Source organism: Strigops habroptila, chromosome 4, assembly GCF_004027225.2.
Source record: "Strigops habroptila isolate Jane chromosome 4, bStrHab1.2.pri, whole genome shotgun sequence".
Classification (NCBI taxonomy): Eukaryota; Metazoa; Chordata; class Aves; order Psittaciformes; family Psittacidae; genus Strigops; species Strigops habroptila.
In genome coordinates, this window is record NC_046358.1 from 42,573,004 (window position 1) to 42,595,791 (window position 22,788).

At 40.8% G+C, this 22,788-nt stretch overlaps 1 protein-coding gene and 1 long non-coding RNA gene across 4 annotated transcripts in view; both read left to right on the forward strand.

The window, feature by feature from the left end:
* The first annotated feature begins 1,944 nt into the window (after positions 1-1,944).
* On the forward strand, positions 1,945-9,178 carry LOC115607162. Its single transcript, XR_003991111.1, has 3 exons — positions 1,945-2,006; positions 2,662-2,792; positions 8,732-9,178. It is a non-coding gene; the product is annotated as an uncharacterized LOC115607162 (long non-coding RNA).
* A 574-nt stretch (positions 9,179-9,752) lies between these two features.
* Positions 9,753-22,788, forward strand: part of STXBP6 (syntaxin binding protein 6) — a 114,728-nt gene continuing 101,692 nt past the window's right edge. The window contains exon 1 of one of the 3 annotated variants that reach the window (XM_030484075.1): positions 9,753-10,299. The gene's annotated coding sequence lies outside the window, so the exon portion shown is untranslated. Of the gene's footprint in view, positions 10,300-10,668; positions 11,054-22,788 lie in introns of those variants that run through there. The other 2 variants (XM_030484072.1, XM_030484073.1) reach the window with 2 other exon arrangements.

The following is a 22,788-nucleotide window of genomic DNA, read 5'->3' on the forward strand; positions in this document are numbered from 1 at the left end:
ATTGATTATGGGCAAGAGCTTTCAAACTGGTGAATGCCACCTCCTGAATTATTTTGTCATATGATAGTCAACAGTAGGCTAACTAGCTGTCAGAAATGTCGGCTGTCTACTTCAGCAGCTAAAACTGAAGTACTGTGAACTCAGCACACATTTATGTGTGTGGGCATTGACTCTTTCGTTTGGAAGCTGTCCCTTCACTGACGGTCATCCTACAGCACTCAGTCAGTATCTTCCTCAGGGTCCAGACACTGTCTGGTGTAGGTGTCTGGATGTTTATGAGACAGACATCTGGCAGTCAGATGCATCGGCTCCACTGCCAGCCCTGCTCCCTGCCTACCACTCTGCGGTTTTTGGAGAGCAGGAAATGGTGCTCACTGTTTAGTGGCTGCACAGCTCCATTACCAATGTACTGCTGCTGTCAGGTTGCAGACCATAAAGGCTTCTAAAAGGTACTCTGGAAATGACGGGGCTGAAAGGTAATGGTGTCCTGATAGTGAGGTAGTTCTTTATCAGGGGCTTGTTTTTCAGGGCTGAGCTCAGAAACAGGAGAGCCTAGGAAACAGCTGCCAAAAGCCTCCTCAATATGCCATGCAGATAAGCAGAGGAAAAACACCAGACAATATGGAGTAGCAGCCCACATGCCCACAGGGTATGCAGATGTAAATGCCATAGTATGTGCTCTCTGCATTCATACCTGGTGCTATCTACTTAGTGATCTGAAGGCACAGGGATTCCCTTTAAATGAACATGGATGCATGGCCTTAGGTACCAACAGAACCCTTTCTCTCCTAAAAGCTTTTCCCTAGTTTAATATAGCTTTTTGTTATGTTAAACACTCATTTTAGCTATAATTCCCTTACTCAGAGTTCTGATTATTAATGCCTAAGAACAAAATCACAGATCACTGAGTATATAGAAATCAAATGTGTTCTGAAACATAAATAGAAATCCATGAAGTTTTCAATTTACTTCATTTAAACTGCCTTAATCCATTAAAAGACACAGTGTGGTTATCTGTATATCATACTATGTATTACTGCAGTGTACTTTTTATCATCTTGGGTAGGAGGCTTTACCATTGCTTGCATCTGCACTGTTGCACAGAAGAATATTAAAAGACATCCAGATAAAAGATGCCAGCTGAAAAGAAATAAATGTCTTCTGGTTTTGGTTTACAGGCTTTAAGCAGTAGGAAAGCATTTCGTTGTGGTTTAGTTTGTGGGTTTTTTAATCCTGTATATGTATGAAAAACTTTGGCTGAACAAAAACCTGGGTTTCCAGTTTTATTTTCCACCGATCACAAAGATAACGTTTACTTTACCGAAAGGAAAATTAATACAAAATTTTGGGAAGACTACAAGATGAAAATAGAAATAACCTCACTAAAACTAGGCAGCTGCAAGAACACAGTGAAGTAAAATGCACGTTTCAAAGCAGGGCCAGAACACCCTTCAGTTATCATTAAATTGATCATGCAGTGGAAACCCACAAGTTAGCTGCAGTAATATTCTCATTCACGGAACACCAATGTTTAAAACTAGGATTTGGATATTAACAAGAGTGCATAATTTCATGATTTCCTCTTCCTCAACTGTGCTTTTCATTTTAGTAATTTTTGGACTGATTGCTTTCATCTACTTCCCCTTACAGGGAATCAAGTCTTAGGAGACAGAAGTTGCAAAGATATTTTCTTTTTTTTCTTTTTTTCCTAATCTAAAAAAAAAGGGGGGGGAAGGTTACCTTTAGACATAAAAGCAAGCAAATATAACAAAATCCAAAACTGCAAAGAAGGTCTGACTAATTTATCCCAAGAAATGTTTATAAGGAACATTAATAATGACATGAAAGGAAATTAGTTTGAATATTGTTACCATTATACAGAGAATGAAAGCTTTTCAGAATGAACCTCACTTTAAAATTAATCTTTGTATTCAGAAGAGCAAACTTCAAGTACTTGGGAAGTTTATAATCCCTCTTGGGAAGTTAACATCACTGGCCGTATATAGGTATGTAATGAATTTAATTTTCTAATATAAATGAAAAATCACTCATTTTTTTTAAATCCTCAGGACTATTAATTTTCAAAGCACCTTTTCATTGCATATGCTCAAATCCTTCAAATGCTATATTGTAAATACAATCATTCCCTCTCAAAACATTTATTATGTCTGTGTATTATTGACTGCAGCTATTGAATCAGCATTTTTAGCATTTAAATAAAACTGATGGTGCTATCGATTGTATTATTTGGTAAGTGATTTCAGGTCAAAAAACACAGTATTGACTAGACCCCAATTTTGAAAGAACTAAACTGAGCATCTATCGCTTTATCTTTCTGCGCATGTACATGCACATATATATGTGTGTGTTTGTGTGTATATATATGTGTGTGTGTGTGCATAGTTGCTTATTTTGACAAACAAGATTTGACTAGCTTTCCCAGGGAATGATGCCATTAATCAACTAATCATGAGTGCAAAATTGCCCATTAGGCATTTATTTCATTGTCAGAATACACAAAGCCATTTAACCTAACTGATATTTTAAGTGATTGGGAGAGGCTGGGCACTGTGCTATATGTGGGTTGAAAATTGATTTTATTAAATGCAAAATAAAACTCAAAAGTCATTAATGCTTGTTACTGCCCTTTGCTGTATGCAGGGAAACCTATTTAAAGTTTGAGATGGTTATGGTGCTGGAGCTGACTGAACTCCAAGGTTCTTCTCTCTGAAGTAAGGATTGTGAGCCCTATTACTCCTGACAGTCTCGGAGAGCAACAAAGAGGACATACCGTAAGTACACAGAAAACTATTTCCAGAAAAACATGCATATCTTATCCTTATGTAGGATGTTGATATAGATATACATGTAAACATTTTTTAAAAATGTTCATTAAATAACATATTAATTTCTTTCTTAAGACCAATGATTTGATTCTTTCTGCCTCTGAAGACAAGATTTAATTTATTGTCATTGACGTGAGCAATGTATCTTACAGCTTTCAGGTTGTAACTGGACTTCTTCCTAAATAATCCTCTAAGAGAGCACATTGCCCCACATGCATACTTTCCTATCCACGCAATCTGCCCATGCAAATTTTGTCTAATATAATTTCTAGCACTAGCAACCAGTGAGCCTCTTTCAGTGTTAACACCTCAACAGAGCCTGTAGATGATTTTACCAGCAGCAGACTCAAATTTGGCCTTGAATTTAACACTATTTCATATATTAGGTCTATGATACAAAGAATGTTGAAACTGTTTTCAATTTGATGTGTCCTCACAAAAGGTAGACAGATGGTCAGTGGTAGAAGAATAAAGAAAAAGCCTCACAGGAAATCTATTTTAAGGTTGTTATAAATTCATATTAGGGGGGAAAAAAATCAGAACAATCCAAGGATTGTTGGTGCACAGTTACTTCTGAGACAGGTTTTTGTATCTGCCTTCTTGTGTCTTTGTCAAGACTGGCTGCAGAAACAAAGGTAAACATGAGAACAACAAATCTGAGTTCCAGACAATAAAGCTTGGCAAGATCTTGAAGCTTCTCTAGGATTTACGTTCTTCCCAGTTTTGACCAATGCTGAATCAACTGCTCTGCAGATATGTATTTTCCGATTTTTATGGGTTTATTTGATGATTCTTCTTTAAAAAAAAAAGTAATCAGCAATGTTGGTGAGTGAAAAAAATCTATAGTTCAGTGTGTACTTCAAAAGCATGCCTTATTATTTATTGTTCCTTGTTTTATAAGCAGAGGTTTCTCTTTTTTTATACAATGAAATTGCCCCCTTGCAATTTTCTTTACTCCTTTGTCCCACTTTGAAGATCATTCAGCAATACACAAATTAGTTAGACAACACAGTACAATAGTGGTTCCTTGGACAGTGTTACATGGGAGGTTACAAGAAACATTAGAAACATTTGACCACCATGAGACCAGAGAGCTTTGCAGAGCTTGCCACAGTCCTGGTCCACCTCCTCATGTCCCCCAGTGCCATGTCAGGATAAAATGTTCTCAGGCAGGTTTTGAATGTCTGTGCTGGTCTCAGACAGAGCCTCCTCACAGTTCTTTAGGATGACACTTGAATCAAACTCAGTCATGGAACCACAGCAAAATTTAATTAGGTTGGGATCTTTAGAGGTCATTTTGTCCAAACTCAAAGCAGGGTTAACTTCAAAGACAGATTTTGGCTTGATTATCTTCAGTTATCTATCTATACAATCTTTAAACGTACTCTTCCTCATTATTTTCAAGCCTTTTCAAATATAGTATTTAATTAGAGAAAAGTACATTTTATATTTCAAATATAAACCCACATAATGGTTTACACCTTAAACAAAATTAGGGTCTACAATCGCTGCAACAATAAAAAATGAACTGAATGGTTTTCTGGGAGAACAAAACTTTCCCAAAACAATCAGATTTTTCTTTCTTTTTCTTTTTTTTCTTTTTTTTTTCCTCATTCACAGCTGCAAGTTGAATAGAAAAAGAAACTTGTTTCTAAGGAAGGAACACATTTGTATTATCTAATCTGGGACATGATTTAGGAAAGAAAAATACAGAGCCAATAAAACATTACACAAGTGCTTTGTACAGGCATCACAGTAAATTATCTGGTGCTGTTTGCTTCTTCTTCACTTTATCATGAAGGGCGTTTTTCAAATAATTGCTACAAACTTTCTAAGAACTCTTGACTCCAAAGCGAAGAAATTCCTCAACTGTAAAAATTTTTAAATTCACTGTTATGACAGCATGTTTCTAACTTTTCTGAAGTCCTTGAATTTCATACTCAGCCCCATGATCTTTACCACTAGTCTCCACATGGCTATTATAGCTATTTAGTGATGATAAACAGAAAGGCATGCTGTGCAAATGATACATAATTTTATGTTGCAATCCCCATACCATATTACAAATCAAACTAGAATTTCTGTGGTCAAGTCACGTACTTTGTTAGGCCAGGCAGCATGTGATGTCATCTGCCTGGTAATCATAAACATTATGCATAGATTTTATCTGCTGCTCAAGAGAAACCTGTAATTAGTGACTAAGCCAACCAGATCTAATAAAAAGCTAAGGTCTTCCAAGCCCTATAAGCACACACTAATCAAACCCCTTTAAAGCTCCCACTGCTGCCTCACTGTATGTCTTTTCAGAAAGAGCATCTTTAAAAAAATTGAGGAAAATGTCACAAGCATTTCCAAGACCTCTGAGGCTCACTTGGGCTCCTCACTGCCTTGCTGTGTGTCTGGAAGCTTTCTGACACATCAGTGGTCATGGAACCCATTCTTCATCTCATTCTTCCATGGCTATTTTTAAACTAGTCAGTGCACATTCTGTGACAACAGCCTCCAGTAACCTTCATTTTATGAAGTTGGACAGTTCTAATGTATCCCAGTAAATTGTCATTTGGATCCATACATAGACACACATAAAGATTATTTCTTTTGGACAGTGCTCATACTTAATTAAACATTTCAAATTTCAACTGGAGATGAGGCTTAGAGTTTGCAGTTAGGGATATTACTCTTCATGTAAACAGGAAATGAATAAACATCAGAAGATACCAGTGAAAAAACAGAGTGAACAGGAAAATTATGATTAAATATTATTTGACTTTTTGTGGTGCTTCATTTTCTGTCTTAAACAAAGTTAAAACAGTCTTGCAGAACAGCATCCTTCACATACTAGACTTTATAGATGTTCTAAATTATTGAAACTTCCTGCTCGTGTTTTATGGTTCTGTCAGATGGGAGTCCCTCAACATAATACTTGCTTTGCTTTACATGTCCTATAGTTCCTGCTGTAGAGTATTCCATATCCAGGCTGTTTTCTATAAAGTGTTGTTTGTTCAGTCCAACTTTCTTCCCAGTCTCAATCTTTTTGGTGGTTGTTTCTGCCTCATAGAAAGAATACTTCAGAGAAGGTATCTGGGGGGCTCTTTATTATGCAGAAAAGGAAGAATGAAAGATTAGAGAGAAGGAATGCATCCTTTGCTATCTGCCAATACTTTCTGCTACAGGAAGTACAGAATTCCTGAGTGCTCCCTCTGTGGGTAACAAAGGGGTGGGAGCAATTTGTTAAATGACCTTATTACCACCAAGAAGTCTGTATCTATTAATACGGACTTACCAATTTTGCAGTGTGTAGATACATACTGCTTTTCTTGCAAACATTAGTAAATAATATTAATTTTGTGGACCAGATTGTACCAAATTTATTTTTGTTAAGCAACGCTTGCTAATACTGAGTACTTTCAGAGGAAAATAAGACTCAGCAAGGTCAATGGGAAGTATACTTATATGTTAAAAATTTATTTGTACCTTTTAAAAAAATACAGATGCAATTACATGTAGATTGTAAGATTACATCTTACATATAGATGCATTCTTTCATCACTAGAAAAAGCAATACTGCTTATTTCATTTTGAAGCAAAAAGAAAAAACAGGGTAATGATCCTTCAGATGATGCACTGGGGATATGCTGTTTGTCATGCTGTATGCAATACACATGCTGTTTGTCACACATTACTACTTTCTGCTTTTACTTTCTTTGTACAAAGTTCTACCCGCACTGCTGTTACTCTCCACAGACCCCACCTCTTGGCTCTTCAAGGCTGGCTGCCTTTCCACAGGGCAACAGGCACACCAGATGCTCTACTGCCTGCCCCTGCCATCCACCAAGTTCCCTGACTCACCCAATTACATTACTTTTAATCACAGACTTGGATTTGCCATGAGGGGTTTTCTGATCTGAGGGCAAGAACAGTGAGCAAGAGAAGCACTGTGTGCAAATGTCAGCAGAACACAATTGTTGTTCCCCCAGCACTGCAGCCTGAGAAATTCCAAAGCCCAGGATACAGCCCCCTTCTCTGTATAGTCCATAGATTCTTGTATCGTGCACTTTTTTAGGAGTTATTATCTCTGTCTTGCATCTGTGAAGCATTTAAAGTGGTTAAATACTTCAGCTATGCACCAAGTATGAATGCCAGCGCTAGTCATTAGCGGCCTTGTGCATTCAGTTTATGCTAAATATCCTTAAATACATTTGCACATTACTTCACATACAGTGCTTCAGGTGTCCTGCATAGTAAGTGCTGTGATGGACTGCAGACATCCTGCTCATTAGTCCTTTATCAAGCTGTTTATCAGTGACACTCCTAGGCATTCCAGTGGTTCAACTGCATAGCTATAATAGATTTCCTGCTCTCCAGGCCTGCATGACACTTTTTAGCCTAAATTCTGAGGTCGTATTTCTCAGAAACAGTTTATTGTCTGAAATGTAATTTTAAGTGTCTTGCACACAAGCCATTTCCACAGTCCCATGTACTCTCAGACCAAAGGCCAAGTTTGACTTTTGAATACTCAGATCTGAGTCTTAGACCCAGACAACCACCAATATCTCCATTTCACTTCTGTCCTGATGGAACTGATGGAAAAATAATCTTCCCAAATCTGGACCTCCTTCCTGATCCCACAGGACTATGGAACATACAGGCAAGCTCAGAGTTTGTTTCTCAGATCTCAACTTTGCAAACACTATGGCTCTCAGAGAGGAGCTTTGATAGAATTAGTTAAAATGGTTTAAGACAGTATGGCTTCCAAGCTTTAAGCTCTGCCTCCTGGCCAGAGATTGCTGCAAGGAATGTTTATGTTAGAGGTGAGGTTAGTTTGTACTGAGATAACACACTATGAATTGGCGTAGGAGAGACACAAACACATGTCCTGTTCTACTATGAAGACGGAAAACTGTGAAGGAGTCTGGCATTCTGCTGTGGGCAATAATCTCTCAAATTTATTAATCTAAATCCACCAGATATTACTTGTTGGAGTCTCTAGGCATTCAAATAATTTTACATGGTTGACTGACAGATCTTTTTTGTGTTGTTTAGGGCTACTTATGCGTGTAAACCCACTTGCTTGCCTAGACCCATTTGGCATGAAAGCTGAAGTCTGCTGGACAGTTTTGGTGTGCTAAATCTGTCTAACTAATAAATTTATCCAGTTGTAGGAGGAGAACTGTGGCTGAGCACAAGCACGCTGCTCAGCCTGACAAGCCCAAGGACACTGAGCTAGACATTTTACAAGAACAGTACAAGCCATTGTAAATGAAAGACTATATGCTTAACTATAAACCAAAGTCCATCAATATAATTTGGCATTTCTAGCAGCAACAATCAACTTACTGAAATTAAATAATAACAGTTCAAAATATGATGGAAGCAAAAATGAGACACATTTGAAAGGTCTGAGTAACTGCAAAATTAGCTGGACTTCAAATTCTGCTCTCCTCTGAAATATATTGCCTGCAGAGAACTTCTAAGGGGGAAAAAGAGAGAAAAAAATCAATCAAACAAACAAAACCAAAAAGTGAAACCCCACCAAAATGCACTAGAACTAAAGAAAAAAAAAAAAAGGGATAAAAGGTTGAAGGGCTGAAAACTGCCATCTTTAGTGTTCCTGAATGCATATTCAGCCTTTTTCTTCTTGGTTTCTGGAATCAGGCAATTAAAAGGCCATCTGAGCTTCGGTGTTACTTGTCTGTATGGTTGCAGAGAAGTTAGAAAATGACATTTTAGAAGACTTAGTATTTAGTTAGTAGATAAGAATGGATACATATCTGGATGTTCCCAAGTTTATCTTTCTGAAAAACACAGTGATGAACTCTTTGAAGGTCTCAACACTCAGCTTTGTGAGGAAAAAATGTAATCTTGTTTCCAACTTTGCCTTTCAGAGCTGTGTCCTGTTTTCTGTTCATGGCAGTGCATTTGGCCAGAAGCCCACGGATGCTGGAGCCATTGAACTCTACCAGCAACCAGACTCACACAAAAAAGCGATCCATCTTTTGGAAATCTATTTTTAACATGGAGGGAAAACTGAAGGCCACCGGCGGCTAAACTTCACGTATAAGATGGGGAGGCAGTAAGGCATTTGTGGGAGGCTGTTGCCTACAACTGAAGTAGATTGGCCTGTTTCCACGACACCCATGCAAAACTTACTGAAATTAATATGAGTCATTGAATGGATTTCAGAGCATTTTTAAGTGAGATCTAAAGGCGCAGCAATGGAACTGAGTGCAATGGACTGAAAAACTGAGGCGGTAGTGAGCAATTGCCACTGTGTAACATTTACAACCGTTACGTTGAACAATGGGATCAAAATACACACACACCAAGCAGTCAACTTACATTTTCATTAACTAACGCAAATTGTACTAACTACGATTCACGTTGACACTCATACAAAAATGCAGTGTTATAAACACTGTAGAATAAAGTACAAAAATATTTTGCTATGCTAGGGATGTTTATTTTCTTACTAACCAGCTTATTGTTTTCCAGCATTACATTCCCAGAGTGAACACAGAGCAGCCCTGGCAGCGTGGCGCTGAACCTGAGCAACTCACTGATGCCCAAAGGGAAAGAACAGTAGCAGAATCTGTTTCCAGTCATACCCTCTACCCTAACAGCTCTCTGGTGCTATTTATTTGAAGCCCGAGGCTGCAGCAGCACGTCACGCCCTCAGGAAGCTCACCACGGGCTACAGCAGCCTGTAGCTACAGTTCCCGCACCTGACCGGCCCGAGGCTCTCAAGCCGCTCACTCTTTGCGTCGCTTTACCTTCGAGCCATCCAGAACAGCCAGACCCGGCTCCCGCACCGCGGGCTTTTTTTGACAATGGGTGAACGTGCTTACGTTGTCCCCGGCACATTCAGCGCTGCAAAACTCACGAGAGCGCCAAGGGGACGCCTCAGACGTTCATTCTGGAGCTCTGCCCGTCCAAACTCCCGCAGCCCAGGAGCTGGGCGCTCAGCCCGCCCCGGCGGAACCCGCCCCCCGCGGGGCCTCCCCCGCCCCCCGCCGCGCTGCCTGCACGGCCCGCTCCCACGGTGCGCGCTCGGGGTGAGGCGCTGCCACGGCCTGCGCCGCCACTCCGGCTACGCGGGGGCCCCGCGGGCGCGGAAGCGGCGCCCAGCCCGCGATCAGCAGCGTGTGGCGTTCGTCCGTTCCCTCCCCTCCGGCGATCCCAAACTCCCGTCCCAACGCGCTTAGTTCCTCCCGCCTCCCAAACCAGCTTCCTGCCCCGCTTCTCCCGCGCCACCCGATCGCGGCCGGCCCGGGACAGCGGCGGCGGGGGCGGCCCGCGGGCGGCCCCGATTGGCGCAGCCCGCGCACGTGGGGCCGCCCTCACGCCTCGGCGCTGGCAGCGCGGCGGCCGCTGCCGCGGGGCACGGCACGGCGCTCCGCTCCGCGCGGGTTCCGCGCACCGCTCCGGCCAGCAGAGGACCCGAGCCGGCAGGAAGGTAGGTGCGGAGCGGCAGCCGCCGTGCCGAGGGTCGCGGTCACCGTGGTGTGGGCGGGTTGGCGGGTGGGGGGGCTGCGCTCGGGGGAGCGCCGGCTCCCTGGGTGGTGGCACCGCGCCCGCCCCGTTGGGGCTGCCTGCTGCCGTGGCGCCCGCGGGAGGAGCCCTCTGAGAAAGCGGGTAGCGAGTTAACGCTCAACTCCGCAGCGGCATCCCTCGCCGCGACTCCGGTGCTGGGAGTGCCCTGGGCGCCCCGGGACTGCTACGCTGAGGCTGCGCCCTCGAGGGGAGGCGGCTGTTGGCGGGCGGGGCGGCCGCCGGCGGAGCCTGCGGAGCTGCGCGGTCGCGGAGCGTTGCACGGCTCGGCTGAGGCGAGCGGTGCGCCTGGCAGCGCAGCTCTCCCCGGCTCGCCGTCGGAGGCTGTCGGAGCGGGGCGGCTTGGGGGAACCGGCCCTGTGGTCACCCAACAGCGGGAGGCTCCGCTCCGACACGGGCCCAGAGCCCTGCACGGTGCCGCTAGTGCAGCCCGGGAGTGGTCGCTCCCCCGTCGTTCCTCCCTGGGGAGATTCTCCGGGTGGTGAAGAGCAGCGCAAAACCGGCCGCCAAACGTTAATCGGATCTGCTGGTTTACTTTCAGCTCTGCGTTTTAGGAGTAACCTTGACAATCCAGCGAAACGGCTACCACTGCGTTCCCTGCCTTGTCTCTCTTCTCTGCCTTCTGTCTTAACCAGCGAGTGGAAAAGTAAAACTCGCAGGTTCTGTCGTCTCTATTCTCTGGTGTTCATAAGCACTGGTGCTTCTGAAGTTGAAGGAAATATTTGCCATTATTTAGAGAAATGTGTTACTCTTTTTTTTTTTTTTTCATCTTATTTTGCTCTCTGTCAAACAGGGAAGCTTCTATTTTAGGAATTACATCACTTTGCAAATACCTCTTTCTCTAAACATAAGCTGTCTTTTAGGATGTGTTCAGCTTGGCTCTTTTCCTTTCGTGAGTCAGAACTACTGCTACTGCGTTTCATTGCTTGAACAGGCTCCATAGACCCATGACGCCTCTCTTAGGAGTTTTAAGAGTTGTTGCTCATGTGATGGGGATCATCCGGTATCTCTTTGTGCTTCACGTTTCTGAGGCAGTCTGAACCTTAGCCTTTTCCATCTTGTGATACTGGAAGATGGCAATATGGTATCTTGATTCTCTTTTGATTATGAAATCTAATCAAAGCTGCAGCATCGAACTATAGAGGTCTCTGACCTGCCATCCCTTGTAGAAGAGAGGAATAAGCAGAGGGCAGGGAAGTCGTACCTTGGTAGCGATGCATTGAGTTAGCAAGCCCTAGGTTTCTTATTCATGTCTGTAGTTTCTAAGCACCCTTTAACTCCTGAATTGTTCTGTAACTGTAGTTAGATACGTTAACTAATGAGGCCTTAAAAACCCCAAACGTGGTGGGTTTTGAAGTAATGGACACGAAAGAAATACTTGTGGTAGTTTGAGTGTGAATAATCATGGTGGTGAGTTGTGATGCCCCTCTCCCCACTCTACCCCCACCCCATGAAATACAGTTTTACAGTTTCTTGTCCCTGGAAGAACGATCCCCTGTGGGATTGATGGTAGTCTGCTTGATAGATTCCTTGAAAAAGGTCTCTTTCAGTGAAATGTTACAGGGCCTTTCTGCCCGGGGGAATGCAGCTGTGGTGTAGTCATGCCACACTAATTTCCCTTGTGCATACTCTTGATTTTCTTTAAGAACATGCCTTGAAAGTTCTGTGGCACCTTTAAAGATGCAGTAAGGTAAATCAATGAAAATAAAAAAGACTGTGTCATTTTTAGAAGGGAGCGAAAGCACCATTTTGGAAGTTAGACCAGTCACCATTTTGTGACATTTTCCCCAGGTGAAGGAATTTCCAGGTAGGAGAAGGTCTGAAAGAACTGTGCTGTGGGATGTAAGGGGTGTTTTACCCCTGAGTAAGAGTGTTTGCTGTGGTGGCTGAGCTTCGTGTTAACTCGCACACTTGGAGATTTCTCATCTCCATTTCATATATCTTCAAGTCTCTGAGTGTCCCTTTAGATATGGTCTGGATCTGAACATCTAGAGTCAGGGATGTGTGACAATAACACAATAACGTGTGCTGTAGAAGGCCTAAAGAGAAGTATCTTATTTTTTTTCTCCACCTGTATGTTCAGATCACTTCATTCTTGTGTGCATGTGGGATTTTTAGACAGTGAGAATAACATAAAGATAAGCTATTTATAAAATCCTTAATGTGAAGGCTTGAGTGTCGTTGACCCCCTTTCCCCTCCCCCCCCCCTTCCCAGTTGAATATTTTTCATTACACTACTTCAGGCTATTTACTTATAGGCTACAGGCTACTTACTTATACTGGATGGCTACTTCTTAAATAAGATGAATTTATCAATAGGTACTTCTTGTGTTTGTACAGTTCTTGCTAGATTAAAGGATACATATTAGAGAACTTAAAAATACCTTTTTAAAAAAATGCAGGTTTTGAAACTATACAGGATAAGATGACTTCTGTTTAATATGAATAAAATCCTGTGAGATGCTGACTCTGGAAAATAGTGCATATGGCCACCAGGAAGCCAGTAAGAAGTTTCTTTGCAGGCACAAGTGGAGCACATCTCTGAGTATCCATCCCTTCTCCAGTGCATGCTGCCTGAAAGACTAAGGCCCCAACACAAGAGTCCTAAAAGATAATAAAGTGTATGCTGTTAGAGAGTAGGGCTGACTGTTAACCTACAGTGAACAAATTCCCACTCTGCAAAACTAACCAAAATGTTTATGTTAAAGTCACAAAGGTGCTAACACACTAGTCACTAATCTCTGGCCATATCAGAACATTTGGACACTTTCTGTAGCGTGAGGAGCCTGCCATACAAGCTCAAGAAAATAAATGAACTATCAGGTGCTCACTCGAACAGAGTAATATCAGTCTGTCAGTAATTGATAACATTGCCATTCTGGCAATGCAGGAAAACGTCTTACAGGCTTCCTTGTGGCCATCAGTTCCTTGCTGATAGGCAGCCACTGCAGGTGGACTCTGTGCCTGTGGCCTTTACCAGTTCACTGAATGCAAGTTACGAGATGCAGAGAGACAAAAAAATATCCGGTGTCTTTCAGCTGGGAAAGACCAACAAAAGAGCTTTTATTCAGCTGCCCTACATCTCTGAAGGACAGATTTAAAGGTAGGTGTTGAAACTCAGAATTCACAATTTAGTTTTGGCATTTTAAAATCTAGATCTACACCAAAGTGATTGCCTGAACAAAGAAATCTGACTTTAAAGTACAAAAACCCAGAAGGTCACCAAATTACAGAACAGCTGAAAAGGACCTCTGGAGGTCCCTTTTTTCACTTCTAGCACATCTTTCTCTTTAGGAGAAAAACTGTGTTAAGATTAGCTTTTTTGTTTGTTTTGAGAGGTGTAGAAAGGAAATTGCAGCTTGTAAATTTAGGTGCTTGCTAATTAAGAGGGAATATCAAACATAGAAGGTTTTGTCTTGTTCTTTACCCTTCTTTTTTGTAAGCAGATGGCTAAGTGAGGTCAGAGAGGCATTCACAGGTGGAATGGAGTTCTTGGTTACTAGAGCTGACGTTTTCCCAAGTTATGTTTTCTCAGCTATCTTAAATGGTGATCTTTGCTGAGCCATCTTAAATTATGCCCAAACTATTTTTATCTTCATCAGTACAGAAGTTCAGTTTCAGTATAAACATGCTTTCAGTATGTTTTTGGGAAGGATTGTTCTTAACTGGTTTTAGTAAAACTGCAACTTAAGAGAATTGAAATTGTGTCAATTGTTCCTTTAAATCTTGAAAGCATCTGTTTCACTGCAGCCTGTCTGCATTTGCATCTGTTCAGAGGTGACTGTCAGAGGAGCAAAGAATGATTCAACAGTATATAAAGTGCTGGATACTTCCCACGTCACTGGTAATGCAGTATGATCTGTATTTGAAAAATGCAACCAAGACTGAATATTTACATGTTTTTAATAATTTTTCTCGATGACAGACTAGTTTGGCTATGTTATGGTAGCAAGCTGAGGTTGCTTTAAGGTAGGGTATCAGATCGCTATCAGTTTACCAGGGCCTGAAATATGCAAACAGAAATTCATGACTGAAGTGTGTTTTTTTTAAGATTCTGACCTAATTTAATTCCTATGGACATTAAAGAAAAGGCTGTAGTTGTCTTCACTGGGACTTGAACAGAGCAGTTAGTCATGCTTTGTCCCATGGAGTTGCTTTACTTTTCCTTCTGCTGTGTATTTAAGGAGGTTTCAGACATTCCTTTAATATGTAATTATGGGAATAGGTGACTTACGTTTTTCAGATGCTAAGACTATAGTTGCAGTACATAATCTATTCTTGAAATACCCAAACCTAAGATTAAGTTTTTTTTCTTATGGTGTCAGTTGTATCTTGCAAAGCTGTTAATTAATGTGCAGTTAGACACAAATTGCATTGTAGTTCAGTCTGGGCTTAGAACTAGTTTTTTATGTCAGGCCTTGCATTGACTCAGTTCTGAGTTGATGCTGTCAGGCACCTGATTACCCCCTGACCTGAGGTGTCCATTTCCTGTCTAGTCAGTGGAAGGAGTTTGAAGCCTTGAGGGCATGAATGGGAGCATTCTAGTGTTTCACAAAATAGTAATGACATTACTTCAATAAGCACTATTGAAAAGCATGAACAGAAATAGCTTTTATGTGAGTTGGGAATAAGGCAATACCATTTTGTGACTGTACCACGTTAGATGATGCTAGCTGTGTCTGTTGGGTTATGTCCCATTTACACATAGCACACCACTGTCCCTGCATGCCCCAGCTCTACCAAGGTAATACTGAATTATCCCTAGGCCAGGGGCTCAGTTGCATGGGGTGTCTCTTGGGAAAGCTTTGTGAAGGTGAGGTAATTCATTGATCTGTGAAGTTTCTCAGGATGAAGTTGGGACTTGTAACTTACTTTTAATGCCTGGACGGAATCTCAAAATATGACACCATCTTGAAATAAAAGTAAAACCTCTGTGTCCAGTATGATATTTTAGTCAAAATGGTTATCTGATAGAAGATTAATAAGCTAGCCCTTAAAGGAATAAGAAACCAAAATGCCTATACCTTGATTAAGATGTGAGTTATGTGTAGGGCATCTTCAGATCCTCAGAAGAATTACATAAAATAAGACTAGTTTCTGGTTCTGTTTAGTTGTTAGACAATTTACAGGACAAGAAGTGTGCCGTTAAAATATTTTAGTCTCCGGTAGATTTTTAGATTTCCTGAAAAGAAAACTTCAAAGATAACCTCTGTCAGTTAAGAAATGTCTTGATTCCATTTACTTTCTTCCGTAAAAGAAAAAAGTGTATGTATCTAAATATATTTTTATATAATGTGTACACACACATACATCCTGGACTTAGTAATGTCATGTAAAATAAGCCTTTTGGTGTCTCTTTTGTGAAAGAGACAGTAATGTTTTGGAGTGGGAGAGTAAGTGCTTACGATGAGCCTTGTACAGTCCCTTTTTTATGGTTCCAGATGTCTGTGGGTCCAGTCCTACTTCTAGTTAGTTGCATGTAAATATTCTAATTCATTCTTCTGAAAGAAATGACTACTTATGCATGAGAGTGTGCAAGTCTGGGCAGAGGTAAGGCTTGATATTGTTGTCCTTACAGTGCACTAACAGTGTTTCTGCATTGCGATTGTGGCGGTGATAAGAACATGTTTGCAACTCTGCTTCTGCTTCCCTGCCGCTAGTTTATTAGGGACCTGACTCAGTTTTCTGGATGTTAGGTTAAATAAAACTGGGAATTCTCCAGCGGTATCAGACGCTTGTTTATTTCATTTTTGTCCTGTATGGAAGCTTGTGAAACAGTATATAGTCAAGATGCTGAAATAGCTTGTGATTAGGTGCTGGTTTGAAACGATAGTAGCTGATGTCTTCAAGTTACTTTTCTGGAACCATGGAGAAACTTTAAATACTGACTTTTTGTGTATGTGTGTGTGTGTGAAAGAAGTCTTGTTTTTTGTTTAAAAGCTAACTGTGTGGTTTGGGATTTGTTCTTTGTATTCCATTTAGTTACTGGGAAAAGTGCAGGAGTAGGTTGTTTCTGCTGGTAAGCCAAGTACTACTTTGAGTGTGAAGTGAGGCTTCCTTACAGACCCCTCTCAGAAGTGATGGGGCTTAGGAATGCAGTGGTGCAACTGACCTGGTGTTCAGCAGCACCTAACACCTGAGGTCCCACAAGTGCTCACTAGGTGCCAAGCTCTCCCATACATCCGTGAGCTGGGTGTGGTGAACTGTCATTTGCTGCTGAAGTAAATGACCTTAAGTGAGTTGTTTAAGGTCATTTTATACGTCAGTGGTAAAACTGTGATAATAATGCATCTTTCTATTTCTGTTTTTATATATAGATTGCCAGTGTATCAGACATTATTTTAATCTTTTAAGCAATTCAGTAGAACACTTGAAATCAACTCAGTGTGCATTTGAAGTCCCTTGGTATTTGAATTTGTGGATTTGTGCCATGGAGAATCTTGCCCAGTGGGTACCACCAACTTCTTCCCCTTTCCAGTTTATAATGAACAGTTACTTAGGTTTCTAGAGTAAAATAGGCAATGATGAATATGGACTATTAGATTTTCTGCCTCTTCTTTGTGCATCTGTTGTATCTTGCTCTGTTGTCTGACATAGTTTTTGTATGTGCCCTGTCTCTGCACCAGAAGGAAATGAATTTTCACAGGTGGAGCAACACAAGCCATGTGAAGGTGTAGTGTCTGGGTGTTTCACAGAGACCTGGTTTGGCAGCCAGTTACACGCGTGCATTTGTTCACTTCCTGCTGGTGACAAAGTGGTAAATCCAGGGTTAGTTTTCTGTATGTTCCCTCCATTATGTGGATTTATTTCATATTCTTACAACACAGGCTTGTCTGAACTTCAGGATGTGCCCAGCTTTGACGTGAGTTCTCATACTCATTTTTGCCTTCCCTTTTCCAAAAGGGTAGTGTGGGATGGAAGTGACAACTTGTGTCTATTATGGCTTTGAAAGGGAACCTTATTCTTCTGAAAGGGGGGTAAATACATAATTTTGCTGGCAATAGTAGAAAAATCCTTTTTATTCAGGGAGATACTGGGGGGATGGGAGGGAGGGAGGAGAAGAGAAGAGAAGGAAGAGAGAAATAGGTATAGGAAAAGTGGAACCCAAACAGTGATGTAAGGTATTATAATAAGCTATTCTGAATAAACTCTTCTGAAAATGGAAAAGAGATAGGACTTCTGATAAGTGCAGCAGTCCCCCTATAGACATGTCTGAGATGGGGGGAAGTGAGACTTCAGTACCACTGAAACATGGAGAGGTGCGATGACTAGCTTTCCTAACACTGAGGTGTGGAAGCTGTTGGAGGTGTTCATCTGGTTAATGAACCAGTAGCACTGGTTCAGCTGTCCTCCTCAGACAAGGTTATTGCTGTGATCTGGTCCCAGCTCTGTGTTACTATGATCTCACTCTGTATTTTCTGCCTTTATAATTTTGTCTATTTTTTCAGCATTTCTCATGATTTCTTGTGTTATCATCCTCTGTATGTATCTTTAACCATCAGACTGTTCTCTTTCAAACCTCATCTAGCAGTTCCCTGGACCTTCTTAAGGGACTTACAAGGTGTGTGTTTCCCTGTTGTGCCTCACTTTAAACATTAACTTCCTTATCTTTGGACACAAAATTTTGACCAAAGTTCAGCTTCCTCCATTGACAGGTTAGTTCTCCCCTTTCTGTATTTTCTTGTTTCCTTATCTAAATAATCAGATTTTTTTCATCTTATCTTGAAAACAAGGTATCTTTTCAGGAGAGTAAGACGTGACATTTCCTTTCTAGCTTCCATTTCTCTCTACTTCCCAGTTGTCTTCCCTTTCATAAAGTTTCTTCCGTCATTTTTTGAAAGTTGCATACTTTAAATGAAACAGGTGAGGTTACTGATGATAGGGGACGAAGGTAAGTGTTTTGTAAATGCCACTGTGGTATGTTCTGGGTCTTTCCAGATACGTCATATACTCTGTGACAGGAGGATGTGAAATATTTCACACGCATTGAGTAAATAATGGCTGTTAGGAATAAATGCTTTTAATTTAGCAGAGCTGGATGACTTGCTCTGAAAAATCCCAAAATGAAAAACTGGAGAAGGTGTGGAGTGGATAAGGGAAGGCCCTAGAATTATATTGGGTAACTAAATGGTTACTCCTTATGCTGTTGTGGAGCTGAAGCAAAAGAAGCTGATGCTGTGTCAGTGCTGAATGGTCACTAAAAATAAGAAAAAGACAAACATGAGATGATAGTCTCAGAGTCGGGTCCTGGCATGTCTACTACATATATACTGTGCAGAGTATTCTGCATGTAATAAAGCTGAAAATTGGAGCAAAGTACATTCAAAGGCAAGGGAAATAGATCTGATAGCTATCTTTTAATCTTTCATTGAAAGGAGCAATTGATCTCACTGTAGGATTATCTGAATAACAACGTGCCGGACATTGAAGGGCTGCTTCCTCTTCTGGTTGGCATTTTTCCTTATTCTAAAAAGTCTGAGCACTTTAAATGATAACATCTCTATCATACTTCTGAATTTCCTGTTGTGCTTCTTTGAATTTGTTAAGGATTAATTTTGGTATGTGTAATTTGTAAATTAATTAGACATTTACCTGTCTCTGAGATCTGTGCTTTTTAAGAGATGAACTTGTAACTTTGCATATCCATAATGTGTGTTTTTTGTTTAATATTAGTTTGAAGAGTAGAACTTGAATATGAATTGTTTTAGCTTCAGCTATCTGTAAAAAATCTTCTTTTATATAGAATATGAAGCTGAATAAAACCAGTGGTCTGTTTGCAGAGCTTCATCTTGTTACCAGTACACAGAAGACCTTAGAATGGAAGTGATCTGAGCACTATTATGTTTTGGATTGGTAGTAAGAATCCGAGTAGATGATTTAATTATTGGTCCACTGTGTTGGTAAAATAAATACTTCTATTTGTCTTTGGATTGAACGGGCAGCCGAGGGGAAAAAAAAACCCACCAAAACAAAAACTAAGAACATTTCTTGGAAGATATTTGGGAGGTTTATTAACAGTAGATCCTTGTTTGATTGCAGATGGAAATCTTGCAATTCTCTTTCGGGTTTCTATGAAATTATTTGCTTACTGTAGGAAAGAACAGTCTCTCTCAAGTATATAAATGATGCTAGAATTGTCAAGCTGAGTGAGCAACTAAAAATAATGAGTTGCAGAGAATTCAAAGTGTGCATCTGGCTATTAGGGCTATACCCACACTTTTCTGGTATCATCCTTATGTGAAAAACATCTCTTGCTTTCTTCACTTGCTGTGCAGATGGCCATACAAAAGATTGCACTATGAAGAAAGAACAAAACATCACTCGGCGTAGTAGCTAAAGTACAGAATACGCTTAACTCTGTCCTCGATCTCAAAATCTTTCTCTTGTGGATTTAGAAGCAGCTTTCATAATGATATATCTTTTCGTAAATTGGTATCCTTGTAAAAATGAAATGAAAGCCTTTTAAGAAGTTCGGAGAACAATATTTGTATCATGCTATGTGCCTACACTCATGGCTCTTGCATTATAGATGCTGATTTTTCCAGTTGCCTGAGTGTTGCACGCTTGTCTTCATATGAAGATTAATAGGACTTCCTTTTCTTCTTATCTTTTCTTCTCAATTTTCGTTCTTCTGGTGTCATGTACTTGGATTGTCTTTCTTTTATCTCCTGTTCTGTCCCTTTACCAAATTTCAGTTGGGTATGATGGGTACAAGTGGTTAAAAACACTGTATTTGCAGGAGGATGCCTACTCGGGTTGTGGCATGATTAGTGTGGAAGTTTAATATTAAAAGGAGAAGACTTTAAAGAAAGAGAACTGTTAAGCTACTAGCAAAAACATACAAACCCTTGATGTTTAACAAAGTGTAGAATGCCATGCACATTGTAGTGAAGAGTACTGATCACAAAAGAGTATTAGTAACAGTATTATGAATAAGATTTTAATAATTTTAGGACAAGTTTCTAGTTGATGAAAATTTGTTTAAAACTTTTCCTTTTTACTCCAGCATACATTCTCACAGTTCTCTGCCGTTCCCACTGCATTGTAACAGGATTCAAAACCTGAGTCAAGCCATTTTTCTTTTCTTTCAGAAATGAACAGAGGAGACAGAGGAGAGAATTGTGTTTCTGATGAAGGCAGCTTTAGAGCTGCTTATGAGGAAATACTAGATCTGAATTGTTCTTATTGCAGTGTGAAAAGACATCAGAGCAGTAAATAATTCTATTGTGTGGCAGCAAAGACAGCTAAAGGGCAGTAAACATTTGGGTTTGATTCTGACTCTGATTTATGTAGTTTATTTAACAAGGCTACCTGCTTTTAGAAGAGCAGGAACTTGCTGGCAGTGATAAGGTGAGTAGCAATTTGAGTTTCCATTTATCCCTTCCTCAGGTGTTTGTACCTTGGGCTTACCAGATACGAAACACCTTGTCATAGTTAACATATATTCAGAAGCTTGAAGGAGTACCACATGCTTTTGAATGCTCAGAAAACATTTGTCCTTTATTTTAGGCAAGCTCACAGGTGTCAGAGTAAAGTTGTGAGGCACCAAATGTGGTGGCACACTGAATGCACTGTGTTCCTCAGTGTGAACACAGCTGTACAAACTGGCCTTTGGCTACTGGAAAATAAGATCTTGAGGAGGGTGAGTCCTAACAGAAGGCAGAGAAACCCAGTGGTTTTTGAAAGACCTAGTTCGTTCTCTCTGTATGTAAAACATAGCTAGCATTTTTACGGTACGAGGGAGGAGAGAATTGGGCAGCCTTCCTGTGAGAGGTTGGGAGTCCATGCTGGCTGTATTTGAGAGCAGTGTATGAAAAAATCCCGTAATCTGCTGGCAGACTAATGGTATAGCCAGAGAGTAGGGCTGAATCATAGAATGGTTTGGGTTGGAATGGACCTTAAAGATCATCCAGTTCCAACCCCCCTGCCATGGGCAGGGACACCTTCCACTAAACCAGGTTGCTCCAAGCCCCGTCCAACTTGGCCTTGAGCATTGCCAGGGATGGGGCAGCCACAGCTTCTCTGGTCAACCTGTGCCAGTGTCGCACCACCCTCATAGTGAAGAATCTCTTCCTAATATCTAATCTAAATCTCCCTTCTTTCAGTTTAAAGCCATTCCTGTTATCTACTCTTAATCTGTCTAAGGTGTTGACAGGTAGGAGAATGAACAACAGTAGTAGTCAGAATAGCCTCTTGATTTCTGTGCAGTGTTGATTTAAAGGCCCCAAAAAGTGGTAGAACCACCTAAGTTTATTTATGGAACTTGAGTAACTTGAAGAGGTTGTGCGTGTTTGTTTCACATGGGGCCTTTGTTCTCCCTTTCACCTGTACCCTATCCATTCATATTTTGAAATTATGGTGGGATCGTACCACCAATTTCAGTCATGCGTGATTGCAGTGCTGTAAGTTTCCTCCTGCTCCCCTCCTTAAATAAAGGTAAGGAAAATAAGGTAATTACTATTCCTGTTAAAGTGTGTTAGTGAGTAATAGCAATGAGGGCATTTTAATAAAACTGTCCTAGATTGCTCTATCACCCAAACACTGTTCTTCAAGCAAAATGGATTTATGGTTCTTGTTTTTGATGTATTCAAAGTGTAGTCTACTAATATATTTGAATTGGAAGAAATAAGCTCAAAGACCTCGTTAGTTTAAGCATTTTTAAGCATTTAAGTTATGTAAGGAGTGGCAGTTGTCATTTGTGACCTTTTCACCTTCGGGGAGCACATCCAAAAAGCCAATACATGCAGACTTCTGTGGATCGGAGTGGTAATGTTCCAAGGTTATGGCATTTGGATCCCACATTTAACTCCTAATTTCTTTTCTTCTGTATCGCCTGCATAATGTTTCCTCTCCCCCCTCACCCCCTCCAGTTATGTACTGAAGATTCATAAATTGAGGGATTTAATAAATTAATATCCTATATCAGCTAAAATAATTCTCTTCTGTATTCAGGTTGTGGAATGAAATCTGGGGATTTGAATTGCTCAGGACATTCCTTAAAATTATATCCAAACAGTAAGTACAGGACAGGAGTTACAGCTTGACTGAGTTGGAGTGAAGGTGTTGAACAGAGTGCAGTACTGTGGCAAAAAACCCTTCTCCTTTGTGTCTGAATTACCATGATAACGTTAAAAGATAAAGGATGTTGGTGCTGATTTAGCATGCAGACAAACTTTTTTCTTAATCTACATAATAAAAAGAGCAATTGCAGTAACGTCTAAGAGACAGACAGTTCCTAGCAGATAATGGAATTCTGACTATATTGATAAAGTTAGTTGCATGATTTCTCCCCCCTCCTTGGAAGTGGTGGTTCCTCTTGTGGAGGAATTAACCCTGTTAATGTGTGCAACAGCGAGACTGTAAGGAAATGGTTCTCTAAAAAATGCAGCTCTTA